Source organism: Symsagittifera roscoffensis, chromosome 1 (genome assembly GCF_963678635.1).
Source record: "Symsagittifera roscoffensis chromosome 1, txSymRosc1.1, whole genome shotgun sequence".
NCBI classification, from domain to species: Eukaryota; Metazoa; Xenacoelomorpha; order Acoela; family Convolutidae; genus Symsagittifera; species Symsagittifera roscoffensis.
Genome location: NC_087062.1, coordinates 99,177,384 through 99,189,787, shown reverse-complemented (window position 1 = coordinate 99,189,787; position 12,404 = coordinate 99,177,384). Strand labels below are relative to the sequence as shown.

At 31.2% G+C, this 12,404-nt stretch overlaps 1 protein-coding gene across 5 annotated transcripts in view; it reads right to left on the bottom strand.

Moving 5' to 3' along the window:
• The window catches only part of LOC134841575 (GTPase KRas-like), a 33,670-nt gene that overhangs the window by 1,481 nt on the left and 19,785 nt on the right, over positions 1 to 12,404 (bottom strand). The window lies entirely within an intron of this gene.

Below are 12,404 nucleotides of genomic sequence, written 5' to 3'. Positions count from 1 at the left end.
GGCAAAATGGCATATTTTACTTGTAATTAGAAAAAAAATTGAACAGAAAAAATCTATCGAAATGCTTATGAGGTGGGTCGGTCAAAATTAACAAACCTGGGTGGGGGGTGGTTTTGGCATGGAGTCGTTTGGCAATTTGAGACAGTTTATTTACAAAAATCGAGTAAGGCGTGCACCCATTTTGCAAATTTCTGCATTACTCATTAAATGAATGCAGAAATTTTACAAAATTTTTGCACGACGTGAAAAAAGTCTGATGCAAAAAGTCAATTTCAATTGATTTTGAATGAGTTAAGATTAAATTTGAGTTTGATTAAAACGATGGAATATTTTCAATGTCTTATTCAATTTTAACGTCTAATTTTAGCGGTTATATGATAAAGTTTTGAATAAAATTAATTATAAAAGGTTTCTTTTCACTTTTTTAGATGCGGGTGACGAAAAAATTTGCTTGGAAGAATCATAGAAAAATCGCATTCAATATCTGTTCCATTTTTGATCAATTATAACGAAGTAGTTTTGAATTTTAAAGAGATAAACTATAAAAAAAAACTTCGCTATAATTGATTAAAAATTGAATAAATTGTTTTTTTTGCGAAGAATTTGGTTCACAAACATTTATCCATGACCTTTCAGTTGGGTAATTGACAACAAATCAATTAGCTGTGAATGTGAAGAGAGGATATCAGAAAAGTTTTGATAACTTGCAACTAAATCAGATATTGTTATGAATTATTAATTGAACAATCTTGACTATCTTGCTTTCGGATACAACCCATTCAATCTTCTATTCAAACCGTTGTACTTCGGCACTGTTATACTGCCCCTGTTATATTCATATTACTCTCAAAATGCTCGCAGTAATTCTAAATTGAGTGGTTTTTCTTGCGCCTTGTGAGCCATGTTTACCAGCACCAATTATTATATCTTGACTAGACTGTTGTCTAGATCATTGGTTTTATCGGCAAATTTAGCAAAACGTAATGGACTTTAAGCTATTTTTTTTCTAAAAATACGAACCCATTATAATCCCTTGAGACCGATTGAAATCGGTATTTGATTTCAATATATAATCGATTATTTTATGTAAATTAAATCAATAAAAATTGACCATTGTTTGTCAATTTTAATTGCACACTCAGTTTTTCACAGCTCTCCTGCAAAATTTGAGCCCGATTAAGCAAGTTCATTCCCATTTTAACTGAACCCTCCCCCCTTCCCCTCAACCGCACACGCTACGTCCCCCGTTCACACCCTCTCCGCCGCCGAAACAGTTTGTTGCTCATGAAGTAGAAGGTAAATTTGAGGATATGGGCTAATGTGGGGCTGGAAAAAATGATGTCAGAGAATACTAAAAATTTCAGTTTTTGATTTCAATATAATCGATTATTTTATGTAAATTAAAGCTATGAAAACCGATCATTTTTTGTCAATAACAATCTCATACTCAGTTTTTCACAGCTTTCTGCAAAATGTAAGCCCGAACAAGCAAGTTTATTCCCATTTCAACTGAATAGTACCCCCTCTTCCCCTCAATCTCACACCCCATGTCCCCCCTTTCACAACCTCTCCGCCGCCGAAGTAGAGGAGGGAACATATAAATATGAAGTAGGCGTTACCTATGAGAATATGGGGCTAACAAGATAAATAATCTGAGTATTATCTATTGTAATCAACTGAATTGTGAGTTTTTCGGCAAAAATTGTTTTTTTTAAAAAACTGAAAATAAGCAATTAAAATCGACTAGTAAGGGTTTACATTGCATCACAAAATAGAAACAATTTATTCCATTTTAAATCAATTATAACGAAGTGTTTTTGAATTTTAAAGAGACAAACTCCAAAAGTCCATTATATTTGAAATTCAAATATAATGTTGTTTACAATTGCTTCAATAAAATTCAAAACACTTTGTTATAATTGTTTAAAAAAGGAATAAATTGTTTATATTTTGCGACGAACCGTATAGAGGTTTTAGTCCTGCCCGCATCCAAGCTTAGACGTAAATAATCGTTTATAACGGATTATTATGATGATTTTTGACAATTATAATTGATTATAATTACCAAAATTAGGTCCTTAAGGGATTTATAATTGATTATAATCGTGATATTTTCCAAGAGATTATAATCTCTTATAATCAATTATAATTGATTATAGTTCTTACTAAAAACCCTTAAAATCAATTATAATTGATTATAATCGCTTATAATCTCTTATTTTGCCGGAATTTTCCTATTTTCGAATTGTATTTTATGGGTTATTATTTTTGTGTCAATAAGAAAATCTCTAAATGAGAGATCTCTTGAACACTTTGGTTCATCTGAACACAAAGTTTTACCACGAAACAAAAGTTTAACAGAGATCCTTTCATATGACTGGAAAAGTTCTCGCGGTAGATGAAAGATAATTTTTCCGAATCAATCATGAAACTAAATCAATTTGCTGATGTTTTGGTGTATATAAAAGGTTAAAATATGCATCACAAAACAATTCTAATGGGGAAGAAATGGAAAAAAAACTTATAAATATGAATTAATTGGAAAATTTTGAAAAAATTTCTCTCATTTTTCATAGGAACCAACGTCCACAAAAAGCATAAAATATAAGCAATTTAGATGCAACTTCGAAGACAAAAATGGACAAACAAAAGGGATTATAATCAATTATAATCGATTATAATGGATTTTTGTGCAAAAGTAACGAAATAGAATTTTGAATAAAAATAATGGATTATAATCAATTATAATCGATTATAATTGTATCAAAAAAAAGACGAATAAAAAATTGATTATAATGGATTATAATTAATTATAATTTGATTTGAAAAAAAAGATATTATAATCGATTATTAATTGATCAAAATCGATTGTTTCTCAATTTTAGTGAGACTGGTACTAAAATCGTAATATAATCGATTATTAACGCTTGAAACTGGATGCGGGTGGGGATTATATCCGATGGGATTTTATCATGAGGGATTTTATCCTAGTAAATTTAGTCCGCGAGCGATTATTTTCAATTAACACTACTCAAACCTAGTTTGAAAAAATTCGAAAATTCTTTTCTCTCTGAATTGGGGTTTTATTGCTACTAGACTCTTGCGCAAACTCTGGGAGCTATTAAGAACCCCTTAAAATATTTAAATCGACTCCTCTAACAAGTATTTTCTTGGGAAATTCTTAAGTTTTGTAGGAAATATCCCTTATTTTTCTACCGCTTCATGAGGAAATGTTTGAGATAACAACGTTTAGGTTTGAACGTGTTGCGTGTGGATACACATTGATAAAAATTTTCATGTATTCCGCAATTAACAATTGTCTGTGAACAATAAGCTGTTAAGATGCACTTCTGTCGAAGACAACATGCAGCGAAACTTTAAATGTTGCCTATGAGATTCCCGTCTGCGACAACGGAGAACTTTGTTTCTGATAATAAAAAATATTTAAGAATCTTAACTTTATCTTTCCAATAGCATTTCGTTTTTTTAACCGCCTTAAAACCAATTTTGTGGTAAGTTGGATTTTTGGATTTTTCCTACAAAATTTCTAAATACCAGTTTTTGGTCAACCAGAGCTTGGGAGATTTCCTATAATCCATTTAAAAGATTTGATAGTTTTATGCTTTTTGAGATACGGCCGTCATCTGAAGGATATTCAGCTATTGTTTATTTTGTTGTAGCTATAAAATGAAGGATAACAAATCGAATTAAAATTTTTTTTCGAAAAATTACCAAATTGAATGACTTCTGCTTATTTTCTTCAATTTTTTTCATTCTGTCATGATGATCACTTTTGTTCCTAATTTTTTGAGTGAACAGTGTCATGCTTTGGTCATCTTGGTCACAATTGGTTGCAACTTGGCGATTTCTTGTTTGCTTTTAGTTCCATTTTTTCAGTCTAAACTGAGCTCAATTTTCTTCAAAACTGAAACGACTTTGTGGCTTTCCGATTTCGACTTTGTGGTCCAGTAAGTTTTTCTTAACTATCAAAAACTGTTTTTGGGTAGAGTTTTTGGTCTGTGCCTGTGAGAAATAAGCACATACAGCACACAAGACTACAAAAAATCCCAAACAGCCAGCATATTGAACGGCATAACAGTCGGGAAGAAACATATTGATAAACAATCCGAAGTGATTTATGTTTTTAGAAATAACGATTCAAACAATTATGAAAATTATGTTTTGAACTAGCAAAAAAATCAAAAAATTGTTTGAAATTTGCTGCTTTTGCTTAGGACAGGAACTCTTTGCTTAGAAGTAACGATTCAAACAATTATGAAAGTTATGTTTTGAACTAGCAAAAAAATCAAAAAATTGATTAAAATTTGCTGCTTTTGCTTAGGTCGAAACTGGAGCTGTTTTCTTGGGCATCTTTTAGGTCCAAAATATTACTAAAAAAAACTTTTGGAACTAACAAAACATTGTTTTCAGCTCTGCTCGAGTTGCGTTGTCTTTCTGCTCGAATCAAAATCCTTTGTGGACTGAATCTCGGCAGAGAAAATTCTACCCGAAAAAATTCCAGAACAGATAAATTAAAAAATCCCATTTCAAAAACCTTTTAGAAAAAAATTTATTACACCCTTAATAAAAATCAAAGGCTAAACGATAGCAATTAAAGTTTTAATTGTAAAGGCAGAGAATGTTTGATAGTCTCTAACTATTCAAGCACTTTATGAGAATAATTCACCAAAAGGGGGTAATCAAACGTTTTGGTTGCTTTTTTAGGTTTGAGCTCTAATGATGAGATCGTGTCAATTAAGAAGACACGAGTTAGCGAAAGCACCACGCATGATTAAAGGTTCTGCTTCGAAAGTAAAGTTTAAAAAAATTTGGCAGTAACCTCAAATAAAGCGAACACCCAAAAAAACATCGTATTAAATGAAATAAAGCAAATAATTTAAAATATAGTTTTCAAGTCTGAAAACTGTTTTTTGCTACTTTTTTTGCTCTTAAAAATTTCTGAAAAAAAATATCAAATTAATGCAAGATAAATGAACTGTAAAATTTTGAAAATTATTTTTTCTTCTTTAATTCTATTATCTTTTTTTTCTGTTTAAATGTTACTTAGATTAAACAATCAAGTCCATATAAGACAATACTTAATAGAAAGTTCTCAGCGGCACTTCAACAGTTTGAATTGCTTTCTGCGGTAGCTCAAGTTGGAGCTCTATCAATGCTAAGTTCTCTATATTGTTGGATTATTGCAATGTTTGAATAAAAATTTATTTATTATTTATAAATTACCTCCATGGGCTGCAATATCGCCGCATCTAATATCATAAACAGCTAATTTTTGACGAGTTTTTTAATCAATAAACCAAATCGTTATTTGAATTAAGAACTCAATTCACAGAATTGTTTTACCTAGTCGATAATTGTTTGGTTGTGACGTTTTCGAAATCCGTCATTAGACATGTTAAACTTAAGTCAAAAACATATTTGGATAGCTTATCGGCATAAATTAATACAATTTTAGAAATTAAAAGTGCAATAACGACGGAAAAGACATTAAAAATGCGCACTATTTATATGTATTAGCCCCTTTTCTCGAAAAACAAATCTTAAAATAATCTTGCCAAAAAATTTGCAAGTAAAATCATTCTTCTTTTTCTTTTATTTTTAAGGAGATTCGTGCAAGGTTTGTATTCCTTTTGCAAGATTTTTGCAAATTTTGTATTCTATTTATAAAAACGCATTCTTCAACAAAAAATATATACTTACGCACTGGAGTTTCATGAGAAAAATTTAATTCTATTGGAATATCTCGGCAAAACATTTAGCCAATAAAATTAATGGATTTTAGGAGATTATGATCGATTACTTTGAATGTTTTAAAATTCATTATAATAAAATATTTTGGCAAAATAATCGAGTTTTAGGTCATAAAACTACATGCAAAAATCGTTTACAGCTAATTAACCTCTTGAAACGTTTGGACGAGAATTTTGCACAGTTACATTATAAAATATCTGAGAACACCAGAATAATTTGAAATCAACGTATTTAGATACCGAAAGATTATGTTCATGGCAGTTTATATCATCCCCCTTAACGTTTGAAACCCAACCCAAATTTCACACCCTTCGATTTATCAAAAAGCTCAAAAATATTTAATCCCTCTTTTCCAGTTTACCCCTAACTCCCAGCTTTCCACCCCCCAAATTAATCCCTCCCAATTTTACCCCCACCACCTCCCCCAACCCACCACCTACCCTACCACCACCTCATCTATTCCTCTCCTTCTCCTTCATCTCCCAGTTTCGAATCCCCCCAATTAGCTACTCCCCAATATTTGGGGTATAAATAGTTCAGTTACCTGCAAACGCCCCCCACCGAGTTAAAGTTGACTCAACCCCCCTCCTTCGTAGAATCATTTTCCAACCCCTTCAACCATTAAAAAGCCGAAGAGTAGTGGGCGAATGGCATTTTTTATGGCGATGGTGGTAAGAAATAACAAAAAAAATGATAAACTGCAAAATTGAAAATTATAAAAAATCAAATTTAAAAAATCATGTGAAAGTAAAAAATTAAAAGTTAATGAAACGCTATCCGTAGCAACTGCACTAAACAGGAAATGAGATATCTTTCAAAAATTGCAAAATTTGTAAAAGTCATCATTAATCTACCAAAAAATTTGATTACAATCGGATTTTATGGATTATTTTGATTTAGGAAAATATTAGGTTTATAATTTTTATGATGGATTATAATTGATTATTTTTGTAATTTTATAGATACTGACTATGAAATGACAATATAATCCTTCAATATGCATGAAACTTCAGAGCAGGTAGTATTGCTGCTTTTGGCTTTTTCAGTCTTTTTAGAAAGTTTCTGCTGGTCTTTTACAGACACTCAGCAAAAATTCAGAGCCGAAATTGATGGATTGTGTTTTTCCTATAGTGAAAGAAAAGAAACTAAGAAAAATTTGAAAAATGCCTGCAACACCAAGGTTGTAAAAGGTATATACATCGTTATATATACAATAAAATTAATCTGAAGAGTTACTGTTTAAAAAAATTCAAGTAATCAGATACTTTTCTACCACTAACTATCCCTAATAAAAGTGATAATTTGCAAAATACTCGCAATCAATGTAGATGCGCATTATTTGCAAATTCAGCAAATTCAGGTGTATGCGCATAATGCATAAACTAAAATCATCACTAAAATTTCTACATGCTTGAGGGAATGCAAATCTTTCAAAGTTCTTGCAAGTTTTTTGCAAGATTAGCACTGCTTTGCAAGAATCTTGTAACATATGCACTCCAATTACACTCTCCTATCTCTCAGTGCCAAGCGTTCTGATCATCAAAAATCAAGCTAATCAAAGACGATCACGGGTAATTAAAGTTTATCGAAGTAAAATGACTAAATCTTGCAAAATACTGGCTAGTTAACTCCATGTTTTTAAGACTTTGACAGGTACTCCATGTCACACATACTTTTGCAAAAGTTTATTATCCAATTTTTTGCAAAAGTTTAAATAGAACCATTTTGTTGGAATTATTGGCGAGATCAAATCAATGTTGTGTGGAATGGTTTGGGTAAATTTTCTGATTAACCGCTGAACCAAAATGACCAGTTTTTTGAACGTTGTAGAAGCCTACAAAAACGTGAAACGACTTCTTAAGAAATGAATAATTAGTTCAAAGCTAATGGTTAAAATTCCCTAAAATCTTTCAAATGAACATTAGAATGAATTTGAAATGAAACTAACTTGACTTTTTTGTCATTAAAAACGTAAGTTTTGTCATTCAATGATAACAAAATGCATTTTAATCATAGACTTTAACTTTTTCTCATTTTTAAGTTAAAAGTGAGAAAAAGTTAAAGTCTATGATTAAAATGCATTTTGTTATCATTGAATGACAAAACTTACGTTTTTTAATGACAAAAAAGTCAAGTTAGTTTCATTTCAAATTCATTCTAATGTTCATTTGAAAGATTTTAGGGACAACTAATTCTGGCAATTTGTTCAACCGCGATTTGGTAGCTATTGCTAAAAATGAGTTGCCGAGTGTTTTAAAATTTCCAGATGGTCACTACTTCAAAGTTTCTGCGTGTCATCCAACAAGATTTTTTACAATAAAGGTCAGAGATAATTGTTCTGAAAAATGGTGCTCTCTCTTTGTCGCACTACAGATCATTCAGAAAATTAAACTCCCTGAAGAAATATCAGTCTTCTCCTTCAGGGAATACTTAGTTTGCTAGACTGGAACACGAGTTGTAGCAAAAACAACACAAAATTACTAAATAAGAAAATGCGTCAAAAGCAAAAAAATACAAAACAAAACAAGCTTATACCTTGCTGCTAGCAGTAAATAAGTAAGAAACAGACATTTTTGGTTGAGTTGACGAATATTGAGAAGAAGCTATGGAAACTTTAACTAATCATCGGGCTCTCATGGCTAATAATTGAAGCATCGTGCAAACTGAATCAATTTCTGGTCAAAGTTTTTAGATAAAGCAACGAAATGGATTTGAAAATTTGGATACCTAGTAACGAATTGCCAACCCATTAAAGAATTAATTCCGTGGTTAAACATATGTAAACTTTATACCTAGTAACGAATCCCCCCTTTACAAAAGGGGGAAAATAGTTAAAGAGATTCAAAAACTTTTATAAGCACAGTAAATTCAATTCTCTGATGGTTTCAACTAAAGCTGATAATGATTTAAATTACACAGAATTGGAGCTAGATTGATCGCAAAAAACTTCTGGAAACAATTTGTTGTTTGATTTGATTGGTTTGGGCAAAATTGGGAATGGTTTGGAAAAAGTTTCTGATTAACCGCTCAACCAAAATGACCAGTTTTTTAAACGTTGTAGAAGCCTACAAAAAAGTGAAACGACTTCTTAAGAAATGAAAAATTTCTTCGAAGCTAATGGTTAAAAATGAGAAAAAGTTAAAGTCTATGATTAAAATGCATTTTGTTATCATTGAATGATAAAACTTACGCTTTTTAATGACAAAAAAGTCAAGTTAGTTTCATTTTAATTTCATTCTAATGTTCATTTGAAAGATTTTAGGGACAACTAATTCTGAAAATTAGTTCAACCGCAATTTGGTAGCTATTGCTAAAAATGAGTTGCCGAGTGTTTTAAAATTTCCAGATGGTCACTAATTCAAAGTTTCTGCGTGTCATCCAACAAGATTTTTCTCAATAAAGGTCAGAGATAATTGTTCTAAAAAATGGTGCTCTCTCTTTGTCGCATTACAGATCATTCAGAAAATTAAACTCCCTGAAGAAATATCAGTCTTCTTCCTCAGGGAATATTTAGTTTGCTAGACTGGAACACGATTCGTAGCAAAAACATCACAAAATTAATAAATAAGAAAATGCGTCAAAAGCAAAAAATACAAAACAAGAGAAACTTATACCTTGCTGCTAGCAGTAAATAAGTAAGAAACAGACATTTTTGGTTGAGTTGATGAATGTTGAGAAGAAATTATGGAAATTTTAAATTGTCATCGGGCCCTCATGGCTAAATAATTGAAGCATCGTGCAAACTGAATCTATTTCTGGTCAAAGTTATTAGATAAAGCAACGAAATAGATTTGAAAATTTGGATACCTAGTAACGAATTGCCACCACATTAAGGAATTAATTCAGTGGTTAAACATATGTGAACTTTATACCTAGTAACGAATCCCCCCTTTACAAAAGGGGGAAAATAATTAAAGAGATCCAAAAACTTTTAAAAGCGCAGTAAACTCAATTTTCTGATGGTTTCAAAAAAAGCTGATAATGATTTAAATTATACAGAACAGGAACTAATTGGCTCGCGAAGTTTTTTTAGATCCAACTTGTTGTTTGATTTGACCGGCAAAATGTAAGAGATGTCAAATAGCTATATCTACCCGGGCCGAGGTCCGCGACTTACGTTACATACTCTCGCCAAACACACACTCCCGCGAAAGGTTTGAGTCACGCAAAGTCGATAAAATACGTTCCGTCATCATTCTGATCCGATTATCAAACCCTTCTTCATTCGATGCCCAATATTTATTGTTCCATCTTTCGAAAAAAAAAGTTAGATATTTATGCTTGGAGGTGGTTTTTTTATTCAGTTAATTTTAGATTTTTGAACTCAGCATTTTTGAAAGAATTATTTTACCAAATTGACATAGTCATTTTCACGGCATTTTTTCAAAATATGTGAAAGATACTGGAAACAATTAAAATCATTATTTCATCTGAGCTGATTTTTCGAGAGTTTTTATGAGGCTCTGAAAATTGTCAATTTGAACCTTTCAAGATATTTAACACGCGATTAATTTCGTGCTGAGAAAGCGCGAGGGGCTATTTAAATGGCTTCAGATTGAATTAGGCGATCAAATTAACCTCACTAATATGCAGTGAACTCGTCATGCGTAAAAGACGATTGTGCAAATTTTTTGGCAAATAATCAAAGCTCATTGAATTTTAATTTTAGAGAAAAAAGCAATTAAATTATTATTCCGACTTTCGTAACGTAACGGAATATTTGTGCTCGTGGTGCTTTTTTCTTCAGACCAAATTCGACTTTTTATCTAGCCATTTTTGACGGAATTTCTTATATCATTCAAAAGGCATTGTTGTCTTGAGCTGAAACTTGAAAAAAAATTTCAGCTGTGATCATTTTTGGAAAGTTATGGGGGTTTAAAGGTTGCCATTTTGGCCAATTTGGGACAGTCAACGCGCGATATATATTGCATTGATAACGCGTAAGCGGAGATTTAGTCCGTCTTAGAAATCGTTCCAAATTGGTTGACGGAAGTTTATTTGCCATATTTGATTTGTTGCTAGGAGCGAAATCGATCATTTCGTACTTTATATAGTGTGTGGGTATGGGTTCTACAAAATCTCAAATAAAAAAACGGATATATTCTATTAAACTGAATTTTTTCATGCTATTACTGCTCTATAGACCTTAAAGGCAGTCGGAACTTTCAGGGCTTCACCTTGATACGAGCAGTCTTGTATGATTTGCTATCCTTCATTTTATAACTAAAGATAACAAAAAATTATATGCATAGCTGAATATCTACCAGATGACGGCCATATCTCAAAAAACATAAGACTAACAGATATAATAAATGGGTTATAAGAAATCACCCAATCAGCCTGTTTGACCAAAAATTGGTATTTTAGAACCTATTTTGTAAAAAACTTAAAACTTCTTGTAATATTTGGTTTTTAGTTCGCTAATATAGAGTTTTAAGCTTTCCTTATAATTGGAAACTAAATTTTTGGTTCTTAACTAACTGATAGATTATTTATAAATTATAATCAATATGCCTCCTCAATAATACGTTTTGATAGATTATTTTTTACTTTCTGGAGATCAAGTTTAAAAAATCGAACTTAATAAAATTTTGTAAAGTTACGGGGGGTTGAAAAATTCCTATTTTAGACAATTTGGTAAAACCGAGAATTATTGGTCTTCTAACTTTTGTCCTATCTTAAACCCAATTTAAGCAAAAATCAATTTCTTCAAATTTATAGCCATATTTTTTCTAATTGGCCTTAGTGTACAGTAAAAAAAAATTCAGTTGATAACTGAAATTTGAAAGTTGCTCAAATAAGTTCCTTGCTCAAGTCTATGGAAGTTTTCTGGCCTTAAAGTACAGCTGTAGGAACACTAAAGGTTTTTGCCCTGACATAGCAGTCTTCTTCTCCTTAAAAAATGTATAATTGCATTGCTTGAAACAGTGTAACCAACGAACAAGTTCCTTGCTTATCTACACAGCAATTTTTTTTTCATTCGACAGCTACAGATTGTAAAGTCACTTTTCAGAAATCGAAACTTCAAGTAAGCTTTAGTTGAGCAATATAAACAAGGATAGCCGGTTTTTGTGCAAGTAGCACAGAATTTTCCGACCATAGTCGTAAAAAAAAAAACAAAGTTTTTCAAGCTTTTGTCGTTTTTTTCGGCGTTGTGTGATAACAGAAGCTAGACAAACTAGGGATTAGATATATTCGACAATCACAGAAATATGAGCAAGCTGAAAAACAACTTTTGTAGAAAAATCATTAAAATACAAAAAAAAATCAGAAAAAATGCAGTTTTTTGAATATTGAACCACTTGATTTCAAAACGCGCCAAAAACTCAAAATAAACTATCGCTACTCAAATAAAACTAAAATTATACAGTTTAAATTAAGCTATTATAAGCTTTTAGGCAATTAAAATAAGATTGCTCGCTCGCTTTATTCGCTCAAAATAATCGGAAACTAAATTTTTGGTTCTTAACTAACTGATAGATTATTTATCAAATTATAATCAAAATGCCTCCTGAATAATACGTTTGATAGATTATTTTATACTTTCTAGATATCAAGTTTAAAAAATCGAATTTAATAATTTTTTGTAAAGTTACGGGGGTTGAAAAATTCCTATTTTAGACAATTTGCTA